The sequence below is a fragment of the Equus quagga genome, chromosome 12 (assembly GCF_021613505.1).
Source record: "Equus quagga isolate Etosha38 chromosome 12, UCLA_HA_Equagga_1.0, whole genome shotgun sequence".
Classification (NCBI taxonomy): Eukaryota; Metazoa; Chordata; class Mammalia; order Perissodactyla; family Equidae; genus Equus; species Equus quagga.
Window position 1 is genome coordinate 34,262,384 of NC_060278.1, and position 14,099 is coordinate 34,276,482.

The window sequence follows — 14,099 nt, forward strand, 5'->3', positions numbered from 1 at the left end:
AAAAGGAACCCTCATACACTGCTGATGGGAATGTAAACTGGAGCAACCACTAGGGAAAACAGTATGGAGATTTTTTAAAAAATTAAAAATAGAAATACCATACGGTCCAGCTATCCCGCTACTGGATATTTATCCAAAGAATTTGAAGTCAACAATGCAAAGAGATTTATGCACCCCTGTGTTCCCTGCAGCATTATTCACAATAGCCAGGACATGGAAGCAACCCAAGTGGCCATCGACTGAGGAATGGATAAAGAAGATGTGATATGTACACACAATGGAATACTGCTCAGTCATAAAAAATGACAAAATTGTCCCATTTGCAACAACATGGATGGACCTTGAAGGAATTATGTTAAGTGAAATAAGCCAGACAGAGAAAGACAAACACTGTATGATTTCACTCATGTGTGGAAGATAAACTAACACATGGACAAAGAGAACAGATTAGTGGTTCCCAGAGGGGAGGGGGATGGGGAGTGGGCAAAAAGGGTAAAAGGTCTTGTATATATGGTGACATATAAAAATTAGAGTATTGGTGGTGAGCACAATTCAATCTATATAAACTGATAAATAATGTACATCTGAAATTTCATAATGTTGTAAGCCATTGTCCCCCTTAAAATAAAATACCCCACCCACCCACGCAAAAACCTCATTCACGGCATGTTTTCTTCAGTTTGTCTTCAATACAATCCATACATTTATTCCTTGAATGACTATTTTTCACACAGAACCATGATAATCCATGTAATAATAATAAAAAAAAAACTCCCCAACAAAAAATCTAAGACAGCCTCTGACTTCAAAGAATTAAAAAAAAAAAGTTGTAAATTCCATAAAGGAATTGTTGCAACACATGCTGTGATCTCAGGTGACAGGACAATGAAGGTTCCTGAGGAAGAGCAGGCTTTCCAGATTGCAGGAAATAATTACACCTTATTTGTGCTTATAGCTAATGAAATGGTAAATGACTTTGAGGGGCTAATAATACAAAGATTACTACACTTGTTTAAACCCTTGTTCTGCATAATATCAGATTCTTTTTCTAACAATGACACTGAGAGATATTTGGTGAGAGAAAATTTTAGCTGTGCTCTAAAATTTGAGGCAGGGGCTGACCCCATGGCTGAGTGGTTAAGTTCGCACGCTCCGCTTCAGTGGCCCAGGGTTTCGCTGGTTTGGATCCTAGGCATGGACGTGGCACCACTCATCAGGCTATGCTGAGGTGGTGTCCCACATGCCACAACTAGAAAGACCCACAACTAAAAATATACAGCTATATACCAGGGGGAGAAAAAGCAGGAAAAAAAAAAAGGAAGATTGGCAACAGTTGTTAGCTCAGGTGCCAATCTTTAAAAAAAAAAATCGAGGCAATGTCATCTTGATAATATCATCAACGGATCCATTATTCTTGAACATAGTGAAACCTTTTCAGAGTTGATTCATGTTTCCAGTTGTTGTCACCTCTTGGTCGCAAAGAGAGGCATCTGTGTGCTGGCTGCTGTATTAAACAACATAAGTGTACCCTAAGATATTCACTCATTTAGCAAATGCTAGTGTCTACTTTGCTCATGGCATGAGACAAGTGCTGATAGAATTCAAGCATCAGCAGGCCCATGACTCGAAGAGTGAGTAGACGGATCAGGGTATAAGAAAGCTACATACACGGGCTAGAGCAGATAGAAAGACGTGCCTGCAGAGAAGCCCAGAGAAGCGTTCTGTGCAGTCATATGAAATTTATGTTTACCAAAAAATGTAAAGGATAGTTATCATTTACATATTTTAAGAGGATTTTTGGTTTTACAAAAGAATTTACAATAGGATTCCTCTAAATGGCAGCCCTTCTGATTGAATTAAAACTGTCATTTGATCTGCCACAGTGGAATTTACGTGCAACTCTTCCGTCATGTATTTACTGGGTAAAAGATGTTCCTCCATAACCTCCTTTCATTTGTCCTCAGATTGCACTGAGTTTAATAATTAATGTTAAGCAGCGTCTAAAAAGGCAGAATCTCAGGGTTGGAGGGTCACTACCAAAGAATTCCCTTTACAAAGACAAAATAAAACAGATTCCTGTTCTGGGTCCGAGAGCAATTCCTAAACATGCAGGACCAAGTTGACCCTGATTCTCTCTTACCTGGTTTTTCACTTCTTTCATGCTCTGGGATATTGCGAAATTCTTTTAAAATAGGCAAGGGAGAAATATAATTACGTCAGGCAGCTGGTTTCTAATCAGCCCAGCAACACCAAGTTCCAGATGGCAATGCAGAGTTTTAATTTTGCTATGTGCTGGAATTATTTATTGATCCCTGTTAAACAGCCAGCCGCCCCATATTCTGGACTTCACTTCAATAATTCTAAATGACTCAGATCTGCATTGTAAACATGTCTGCCGCACTGTGACTGTTGACATTTCTGGGATGGCATTTGATCTGTTTTGCCTTGGCCTGCTCATAGGCCTCCAGTCATTATTTACAGATATAAACCAGTTTTCAGCTTCCTCCGCCTCTCTTCTTCCTAAACATGTGTTGAAGTTGTGAGAGTGCAGATCAGTCTTATAATAGCAAAGCGTCTGGTTTGGGGTCTAATCTCCCACTGGCTCTAGACCATACTTAACAAAAAGCTCAGAGAGCGTCAACCCTGAGTGTTAGTTTACCAAGAACGACAAATGTGGGGAGGGATGGAGGATGAAGGAATGGGGAGGTTTCGGAACCAAGATGTGGATAGGTAAGAGGCAGGATGGCTCACAACTTCAGGCTAGTGCTCAGATCCTCAGGAGTCAGCTGGATAAGGAGGAACAGGCAGGAGTCTGGATCCAGGCTGGTGACAAGCATATGGTTCATTCAACAAATATCATTTGAGCATCTCCTAAGTGTAGAGCAATATTCAGAGCCCAGGCTGCTCAGGTCGAGAGGCAGGTGTCAGGAAACAAGGTGACACTTGTTTGGACACTGGCCAGAGCTCTGCTGGTAAGAAACCTAAGAGGGGCCTGGGGAAACTCATGTCAAATTATGTTTTAAATGTCCCCAAGAAGACTGCTGTTCCAGCAGAGATTCTCAAGGACTGGCCTGTAGATTTATAACATCCTAATTTTGTTGGGCTAAAGGAGAAGAGGGCACATGAGAAAGGCAGATTCCAGTGCCCCTCCCAGACATACTGAGTCAGAATCCCTGAGGACTATGAATTTAAAAAGAAAATAAAATTACTCACTTCCAATTGTGTCTAATGCAGCTTTTTGAGAACCACAGATTTAAAGGGATCTTTTAGTGAACTTTCGTTGTAAAGGAAAAAATAAATACATAAATAAAAACATTCTTTAAAAAAGGGGCTCCTGAAGTTTGAACTAAAGCTCACACTTTAATAAGAATTACTACAGCTCTTTTGCTAGATTTCTCCATTGACTTTGTGGCAGTCACTGTTAATACTGCTGGCGGCATCAAATAAGCAGGACTTGACGCTGGAGTCTGAGAGCTTGGGGCTCTGGAACCTCCCAGTCAGAGAAGTGGCAGAACCTTCAGGCAAGACGGGACTTTCCTTGAGGGCGAGGACTTATATTTTGAATATCTCTGTATGCCCTGTTCCTAACCCATCTCTGAAGTATTATAGGGGCTCAGTAAATGATTGATCAGTTAGCTTTTGCTGCTTAAGAAACCACCCCTGAATTCAGAGGTTTAAGGTGACTGTCTTACTCAGGATCTGGGAGCCAGCTGTGGGTCAGCTGAGTTTGGCTGTAAGCTGCAGACTAGGTTCAGCTCGGCTCCACGTGTCTCTTATCGTCCTTGGATTAACAGGCTACCTGGGGCATGTTCTCCCCCTGGCAATGACAGAAGCTCAAGAGGGAAAAGAGAAACACATGTAGCCTCTTTTAAAGTTTATGCACAGAGCTAGCAAACTATCACTATCGCCCCCATTGAATCAGGACAGGAAGTTACCTGGGGCAAGCCCAAAATGATGGATTGGGGAAGTTTACATCTTTGCTGGAAAGAACTGCAAGTTTAGATGGCAAAGTATAGATTCTTTCTGGATGAAGGGAAGAGTGAACAATTGGAGCCAATAATTCCAGCTACCACAGTGAGTGAACACGAACAAAGCAAATTTTTATACTTCCTGGAGTGCAGAATTGGGGAAATGGGGAAGCAACACAGTTTCAATGTGACAGTGAATTATTTGCATCATAGATTCATTAGGAAGCCTAATGTAAGACTAATTATGAACTCTATGTGCTCGATGAGGAGTGTTACTGGTAATTCATAACACTTGACATTCTTTAACAAGCCAAGCGTAAGAATACCGTGAGCCAATTATAGTGTTAAGTAGAGAGAAAAATAAGAATATTCTTAGTCCACACATTTGCAAGTCTCTGGGATTTGCCCAAGCAATGAAAAGAAATGGCTGTCCAAAATCATATCTTTCCTCTGGAGAATTGAAGCGAAATCTAAGCACTGATGTAGTGATGGCTACAAATGACCGGTTTGTGATTTAACACTTTGTGAATGTCGCTAAAACCTCATTAATCTTCAATTAGCCACAAACAGGCATCTCACATCTTACTACAGTTTCCTTCGCCTGAGAGACCATTAGTCCTTTCTGGGCAAAGGCAATTATGTTAACATCTTAAGTGCAGGTCTCCAATCCGTAATGGCACTTATGTAATGGGCTACCTGTGCTTATTGACTGATGCTGGTTGATAACCTGGGACTATTCCATCATGCAAGGATCCTCAGCAAGTCTCCATGGCTGCTTTTATCAGCTTGAGTGTTCTGAAAATCCCGCTCCCTGATTACTTCAGAGGAGTGTTGCAAGGACGAAAAGGATATACCTGTCATTATTACAGGGAACAGGAATTTGAGGCACAAATCTGAGTCCCCAAATCTCCCAGAGATAAGAAGTTAAAACTGCATATATGTTTGGAGTTTGGGGTATAGAAGGTAGAACTTCACTTCAGTCCAGTAGCACAAACACTCTCAAGGTTCCTTGGGTCTCTTGTCAACTCAGTGGCTCTTGAATGACCTAATATACACTTTTGCTTCATCTTTATGATGTTTTTATCCTCTTAATGAGGGGAATCAAAGTAGAAAGAGAAGTGCTTAGTATTGTCAACACTTAGAACTTGAAGCTGTAATTGTTACAGTGACCTCTTCCTCTTTGAACACAAGTAACGGTGGTATTGGTGGTGTTGGTGGTGTTGGTGGTGGTTGTGATGGTGTGTGTGTATGTATGTGTTTTCTAATTGGTTCCAGAAACTCTACTCCTAGAGAGAAGTCCCCCCTCCTCTTCCATTGCCAGCTGCTCTCCACTATGGGCCTGTTTCCATCAGGTGTCCGTTTACCAGATTCTCTATTCCTCCCCTCAGACTACCAAGAATTGCTCTAAAGTTGTATCCACTGGAGACTGTTTGAAATTTGTCCGACTTTCACAAAGGGAGCCCCTTCGCCACTATGTCTGTGAAGAACTCTGGCTGCCACTCACCAGTTTTTAGCACCATTCAAACACTGAGGTCCTAATTAAGCTGTTTCCAGATCTTCTCCTCACCAGGGAAAATAACCTCTGGGCCACTCCCAGGAAAGAGTTTTTTACCTCTTATTTTGTCACTGAGGTTGATTTTCTGCATCAGACTAAATTAACCTCAAGAGCTCATGCTTGGAAAATCATCCTTTAGAGACAGCCAAGATTCAAGTTCATTAACTACCTAATTCCATTCTAGCTCTTTCTACCGTTTGCCAGCATCTTCCCTTCTGAGAGCACATACCGTCACTTCTTTCCAGCAACTTGAGGAATCAAAAGGGAAGTTCTCTAGAGGTGATTTCTTTCTTTGGTGTTATTTAGTGGGTTTGTATTCCTGTAAATCTTTTTTGGGGGGATGAGGAAAACTGGCTCTGAGCTAACATCTGTTACCAATCTTCCTCTTTTTGTCTGAGGAAGATTTTCCCTGAGCTAACATCAGTGCTAGTCTTCCTCTATTTTGTATTGTGAGATTCTGCCAAAGCATGGCTTGATGAGCTGTGTGTAAGTTCGGCTGGGATCCTAACTTGTGAACTCTGGGCCACTTGAAGCAGAGCATGAAAACTGAACCACTACACTGCCAGGCTGGACCCTGTAAATCTTTTTATCCAGTGCACGGCCTCTCCATTAAAAAAGACAGCTGGAGCCACTTGTACCTGGTGAATCCATCACAGTGTTCAAGCAGGATTTCTAAATACAGAGAAAGGTGATTATAGAACAGTTAATTATGCAATAAGCTTAAAAAGACCACCCACAGACATTTTTGATTATCAGTGCTAACCTGGACCAGAAAGAGCATGGCTAATTGAAATTCTCTGCCTTCCCACAAATGCTATTTTAGTTGCGGTGGTTTTTAATGTATTAATTTGGTTGAATTACATTTCCTGGAAGTTTATTTCTCATTGGTTTCTGGTTAGGATGGACCACTACATAGATTCTTACAGGAGATTTGCGGGGAACAAGACACGTGGCAGCCATTTTGTATCTCACACACTTTGTCACTTACCTTCCAGCTCACCTCAATCGCATGAGGCAGAGGAGGGGCATTCAACTGCTCCACCCTCCCCAGGATCCTCCTTCAGCTTCTCTCACTCCTGTGTGTGTGTTTAGCTTAGTGATGGTCTTGTCTTCTCAGGACATCTACACCATCAAGGTCAGATGCAACAAGAACCGACAAGGACTTCTGTCCATTTTTGTGGGCTCTGTCTCATGTTTGTGGGTTTCACCTTGTTCTTCTCTCTTCCACTTTACATCCTTCTTCCTTTCCCAACTGCCTACCCTATGGATCTATATCTTCTGTAAAATCTCCTAGTAGCTCTGCTTCTCTGATTGACCTTGACTGATAAAGTGGCTATGGTCAAATGTCTCCCAACCAAATCACAGCAGCTAAGGAGAAGAAAAGTATTGAGAAGGAAGAAAAGCAAAGTGTCATATTCTGGAATATAATAAGGTTTGGATAAGTGCAAGGAGCCTTGGCAGGTGGTATAATGCTGGCTACACTTTCCTGAGTTTGAGCTGGACCTTCTTCCACTCCTAGTTCTCAGGCTGCTTTGAAGAGTTTTCTCTTTAAAACTAGTTTTAAGCAGTTTGATTATGATGTGCCTTGGTGTAGTTTTCTTCATGTTTCTCGTGTTTGAGGTTTTGACCTTCTTAGATCTGTGGATTTATAGTTTTCATCAAATTTGAAATTTTTGGTTATTATTTCTTCAAATGTTTATTCTGTTACTCCAGCTCTCTCACTCCTTACTCAGGGGTTCTAGTTGCATGTACATTAGGCTTCTTAAATTTGTCCTGAAGCTCTGTTCATTCTTGGGGAGGTTTGGTGGGGAGTTCATTTTAGATAGTTTCTATTGGTATGTCTGTAGGTCGACTTATCTTTCCTTCTGCAATATATAATCTGCCACTATTCCCTTCAGTGTATTTTTCATCCTAGATTTTATAGTTTTTCTGTTTAGGAGTTTGATCTGGATTTAAAAAAAATCTTTTAATATTTTTCTTGATTACTTAACATGCTCTCATCTTTCCTCTACCTTCTTGAACATATGGAACATAGTTTTAATAACAGTTCTATGTCCTTTGACTGTCTGCGAATTCTATCATCTGTGTCATTTTGAGGTCTATTTCTCTTGATTAATTTTTCTCCTCATTATGGGTCATACTTTCCTGCTTCTTTGCATGTGTTGGGGAGGAAGAAACTTTCCTCTACGCTTCTTGGTTCTTCCAGTTGGTCCAAGAATTAAACAGATGTGAAACAGATTAATAGAAGAAAATCAAATTTAATTGTTTACATATGGGAACCCCACATACATGAGAGGGCCAGAGACCCCACGTGTATGAGAGATTCAAAGACAAAAAGGTAAAATGAGGTTTATATACCATCTTGGGCTAAGGAATGGGAGAGGGTCCTGAGGCTTCAGAGGGGAGGAGGGTAATTCGCAGGACAATAAGAAGAACAGATGTTCAGAAATCAGAGATTTGACCTGCCCTACAGATAGGTCAAAAAATTTACTTCTGGTAACAACTCTTATTGTGGATGAGGCCTTCAGCTTAAATTCTTGGAAGGAGAGGTAAAAGTTTCTCGAGCCTGCAGGATCTCCATTGCCTTTAGCTCAGAATACTCTACCTGCCAAAGTGGTACATCCTGGAGAGGCCTGTTCTGACCCCTTCACACGCCTGCTAGTGATTTTTGATTGAATGCTGAACATTCTGAGTTTCCCCTTTGTGGGTGCTGGATATTTTGTGTTCCTGTCAATCTTCTTCAGCTTTCTTCTGGGACACAGTTAGTCACTCAGAAACAGGTTGATTCTTTTGAGACTTGCTTTTGTCAAGTGGAATAGAAACAGTCTTTAATCTAGGACTAATTTGGCTCCTCTCTTGAGGCAAAAATCCTTCTATTGCTCTACCCAATGTCCTGTGAATTAGGAGGTTTTCTGCTCTGACTGAGGGAAATACAAGCCGTTTCCAGCCTTACTTATGGGAGCTCTGGGGCAGTTTCCTCCCACAGATGTGCTGATTGGTACTCGGCTAAAGACTCAAGTGGGAACCCTTTGCTGATTTCTTCAACGCTTTCTGGGTTCAACTCTCCATTTTTGGTGCTCTGCCCTGTGACCTTTGGCCACCGTAGCCTGCCTGGACCCCCAGTTCTGTCTTCTCATGTCTGTGAGACTGCTAGGGTCCATCTGGTATCCTCTCTGGGCTGAGGCCTGGCAACTCTCCAAGTGGTAGGTCGGGGCAACTGTAGGACTCAGGTTGTATGTGTCCCTCTCAAGTGTCACTCTCCTGTACTACTGATATCCAGTGTCTGACATTTTGTCTGTTTTTTTAAGTTTTTTTTAAGAAGGATGAATCTGGTCCCTATTACTGCATCTTGGTTGGAAATGGAAATCTTAATTTATGTAAACTCGTTTTGAGATGACATTTTTCCTGCTAAGTCTGTTTAATCTAAGAGTATCCTATAATTGCAAGTCAGCTACTAAAAACATACAACAAAATACACAAAAAGCCATGTTACCATATGCAATTACTTATACGCGTAAGTCGTGACTTTTTAATATGTCTACAACCAAAACAAAACACAAAAATTGATGACACGCTGAGAATGATGTCAGATGTCCATAGCCCCAATCTGAAATTTCCATTTTTATTATTATTTTTTATCGATTCTCCTAATGAGTCAATGTAAATGTGTATGTCTAAAATGCACTTATGGTAATACGATACTGTTTTTACCCATTACATATAGTGAATGTAGAGTTTTCTACAATAATTCATTTTTAAGGTATGCTCCTAAGGTATGCTTAGAAAAGTCACACAACTGTTTTCGGCTCTGCTGTGGAAACAGCTTCTTAGTGGCAGTCGTGAAAGAATACAGGTGGGCAGTTGAGGGACGAGGGATGAGGTGAGCGTGGTGAGAGAAGAATGGCATTAGCCCCAAATAGTGACTAGCATCCAGTCCTCATGCTGTGTCCTGATGTAGGCTCATTTCAAAGCCAGTGCTGTGTAGTTTCAAGACCTTTATTTTCCTGTGTCTCTTTTCTCCACACTGGGTTTTCCCATATGTGTTTCAGGAGATTTCCCAATCACAATAGGGGAGGAAGAACCATTCCTCTACCTTTCTAGGTCCTTCTGGCTTGTCTAAGAATTAAATTGACATGAGACAGAATAATAGGAGAAAATCTAATACACGTGGGAAAAATGCAGCAAAACTGAGTAACTCTGCAAAATGGCTGAAGCCACCACCTTAAATACCATCTTCAGCTAAAGACAGGGGAGGAAGTGGGGGTAGTGGTTTGGGACTTCAAAGGGCAGGAAAGCAATTCACATGGAGCTGGCACAGCCAATGCTTGCTAAACAAATGTTTGCTGGGCCATCTATAGACGATGTGATACAGAGAGAGCTTTGATAAAAAATGGGCCCAGCAAGGCTCCCCCGACTCTATGACACCTACAGTTATCTATGGTGATGGCCCATCCTGGGAGGCCTTCCATCTTAAATTCTTTCCAGCAGTTAGGGGCAAGGCCAAAGTTTCTTCCTGAGTCTTTGTTCTTAAAAATAATCAAGCCAAAGAGACGTATTTTGGGATGGCAAATTCTGGACCCCCCCAGGGCAACAGTGGTTCTGGGAGAAACACTGAAAAAGCCTGCATGCAATGTCCTATTCCTGGGTACGTCTGGTGTGTATTAACCTAAAAGGATCTGACAAGTGCTGTTTAATTTTGTTTAATCAAACATTTTATTAAATTAATATTTCCTGAGGGAAAATTTTATTTGCAAAACCAATTTGGGAAACTCTGATGTAGACGTTAAAAATATTTATAATAATAAGTGCCATTTTAATTGTTATTATCATTAGGAGCTTACTTTCAGTATTAGATGTTTCTATTTTGTCCTGGCTGATGCTGTGTAATACGTAGTCACTAGCCATATGTGGCGATTTAAATTTAAATTAATTAAAAGTGAATACAATTTACATTCAATTGCTCAGCCACACTGGCTATACTCTGTGTGCTCACTGGCTGCATGTGGCAGGTTGCTGCCATAGGGGAAGGGCTGTTTGAATTTACTTCTTCAGGTCCAGAATAAATACATCATTCATGCAAATCTTCATAAATTTCTAAAACATGCAGTGTAGACACCATTATCCAGAGTTCTCAAACACCTCTGAAAACATCAATTTATTAATCTTCATAAAAGCTTTCTGAAGTACCAAGCATAATTCCTTCCTGGAGAGAGAACCTGAGGTGTTTTTGTTTAAGGGAAATTTTAGTTGCTGGATTTAACTTAATTGCTCGATTAGTCATTTGTAAAAGTTCCCTGTGGTCCTCAGGACATGCCAGAAGCAAAAGCAAGGAATGTGCAAAACTGGCGACCAAGTCCTCACCATTTCACAACAGAAAGTGGGGGAGCCACATGCTTCCCGGCCTCCTAACAGGTACAAGTAGGGACGGGCACGTGGCATTTGCCTCCGATCTTGAGGGTAACATGAACTTTGAGCTCTTCTCTCAATGGGAGCCCGGGCTCCCTTCTTGGCTCTTGTGTCAGGAATTGTCCATATGCCTATCCCAAACGTCTGCTCCGGCCAGCATAGCAAGGGCAAAACTTTAACATTGACACTGTTTAGACATGCAAAGAAAAACATTGCTTCTTTATTTCTTTATGACTAATCTAATTAGTCTTTTCCAGGAGTCCCTACCTGCAGGAAGGATGGGAACTGCAAAAGGAGTGTGCTTCTGTGCCAGGGTCTCCTCATTTCTGGGGCCTTGCTCTGTTCCAGTGATTGATGAGCCTCCCCATGTGCCTCCGGCAGGTTCCCAGCTGCTGAGTGGCTGCCAGATTTCCATCCCAATGCTTAGGCTTGGGGGATTAGCAGATTTAGATCTATAGAGTGAATCCTCTCATGTTATAGTGAATTGAGACCCAGAGAAGTTGAACAAGTCGTCCAGGTCACACAGATGGCAAGAGGTGGCATGGCCCAGACAACTGGACAGTGAGTGCAGACTCAGTCTGGGCTCCAGCACTTGCTTTTCTGACTTTGGGTAATGTTAGCAGTGACCACACACTGCCTAATGTTTGCTCAGTGTTGTGCTGGGCATGTCATGAGCATCATCTCCTTTCAGCCTCTGATGAGCCTATGACAACAACCCTATGATGTCAACATGGGACTCATACTCTCACCTCTTTGGCTCTTAAGACAAAGAAAGATACCATACTGCCTGCCCTTCAATTTCTTTTTTTTTCCTTTTTCCTTTTTTCCAAGTAATTTTATTGGGAGCATAATGGTTTATAACACTGTGTAATTTTAGGTATATGTTATTATTTATCAATTTTTGAATACACTTCATTGCGCTCACCCCTAGTAGTCTAATTTTTATCCTTCACCATATATGTGTGCCCCTTTACCCCTTTTGCCCACCCCCCAACCTCCTTCCCCTCTGGTAAGCACTAATCTGTTCTCTTTGTGTATTTTTTTATCTTCTACATATGAGTGAAATCATACAGTATTTATCTTTCTCTGTCTGGCTTATTTCACTTAACATCATACCCTCAAATTCCATCCATATTGTTCCAAAAGGGATGATTTGGTCATTTTTTATGTCTGAGTAGTATTCCATTGTATAAATATACCACATCCTCTTTATCCATTCATCTGTAGAAAGGCACTTGGGTCGCTTCTACATCTGGGTTATTGTGAATAATGCTGCAATGAACATAGAGGTGCATAAATCTCTTTGAATCGTTGACTTAAAGTTCTTTGCATAAATACTCAGTAGTGGGATAGCTGGATCATATGGTATATTACTATATTTAATTACTATATTTAATTTTTTGAGGAATCTCCATACTGTTTTCCATAGTGGCTGCACCAGTTTGCATTCCCAAGAGCAGTGTATGAGAGTTCCCTTTTCTGCACACCCTCTCCAACCTTTATTGTTTTTTGTCTTGGTGATTATAGCCATTCTGACCAGTGTAAGGTGATATCTCATTGTAGTTTTGATTTGCATCTCCCTAATAATTAGCGATGTTCTACATCATTTCATGTGTTTCTGACTATCTCTATATATTCTTTGGAAAAATGTTCATATCCTCTGCTGATTTTTTTATCAGGTTGTTTGGGGGTTTTTTTTGAGTTGTGTGAGTTCGTTATATATTTTGGAGATCATCCCCTTGTCTGATAAATGATTTGCAAATATTTTCTCCCAGTTGGTGGGTCATCTTTTCATTTTGCTTGTGGTTTCCTTTGCTTTGCAGAAGCTTTTTAGACTGGTGTAGTTCCATTTGTTAACTTTTTCTTTTGTTTCCCTTGCCTGAGTAGACATGGTATTTGCGAAAAGATGTTGCTAAGACCAATTTCACAGAGTGTATTGCCTATTTTTTTCTAGGAGTTTTATGGTTTCAGGTCTTATATTCAAGTCTTTAATCCATTTTGTGTTAATTTTTGTGTATGGTGCAAGATAATGGCCTAGTTTCATTCTTTTGCGTGTGGCTGTCCAGTTTTCCCAACCTTATTTATTGAAGAGACTTTCCTTTCTCCATTGTATGTTCTTGGCTCCTTTGTCGAAGATTAACTGTCTATAGATGTGTGGTTTCTGGGCTTTCCATTCTGATCCATTGATTGTCTGTTTTTGTGCCAGTACCATGCTGTTTTGATTACTGTAGTTTTGTAGTGTGTTTTGAAGTGAGGGATTGTGATGCCTCCAGCTGTGTTCTTCTTTCTCAGGATTCCTTTGGATGTTCAGGGTCTTTTGTTGGTCCATATAAATTTTAGGATTCTTTGTTCTATTTCTGGGAAGAATGTCATTGGGGTTCCGATTGGGATTGCATTGAATCTGTAGATTGCTTTAGGTAGAATGGACGTTTTAACTATGTTTATTCTTCCGACTCATGAACACAGAATATCTTTCCATTTCTTTATGTCTTCTTCCTTTTCTTTCAATAATGTCTTATAGTTTTCAGTGTACAGGTCTTTTACCTTTGTGGTTAAGTTTATTCCTAGATATTTTATTCTTTTTGTTGCAATTGTAAATGGGATTGTATTCTTGATTTCTCTTTCTGCTAGTTCATTGTTAGTGTACAGAAATGCAGCTGATTTTTTAAAATTGATTTTGTACCCTACAACTTTGCTGTATTTGTTGATTATTTCTAATAGTTTTCTGGTGGATTCTTTAGGGTTTTCTATATATAGAATCATGTCATCTGCAAATAGCGAAAGTTTCATTTCTTCCTTTCCAATTTGGATTCCTTTTATTTCTTTTTCTTACCTAATTGCTCTAGCCAACACCTCCAGTACTATGTTGAATAGGAATGGCAAGAGTGGGCACCCTTGTCTTGTTCCTTTTCTCTAAGGGATGGCTTTTGGTTTTCCATCATTAAGTACCGATGTTGGCTGTTTGTTTGTCATATACGGCCTTTAAAATGTTGAGGTACTTTCCTTCTATACCCATTTTGTTGAGAGTTTTTATCATAAATGAGTGTTGGATCTTGTCAAATGCTTTCTCTGCACCTATTGAGATGATCATGTGATTCTTATTCCTCAATTTGTTAATGTGGTGTATCACATTGACTAATTTGCAGATGTTGAACCATCCCTGTGTCGCT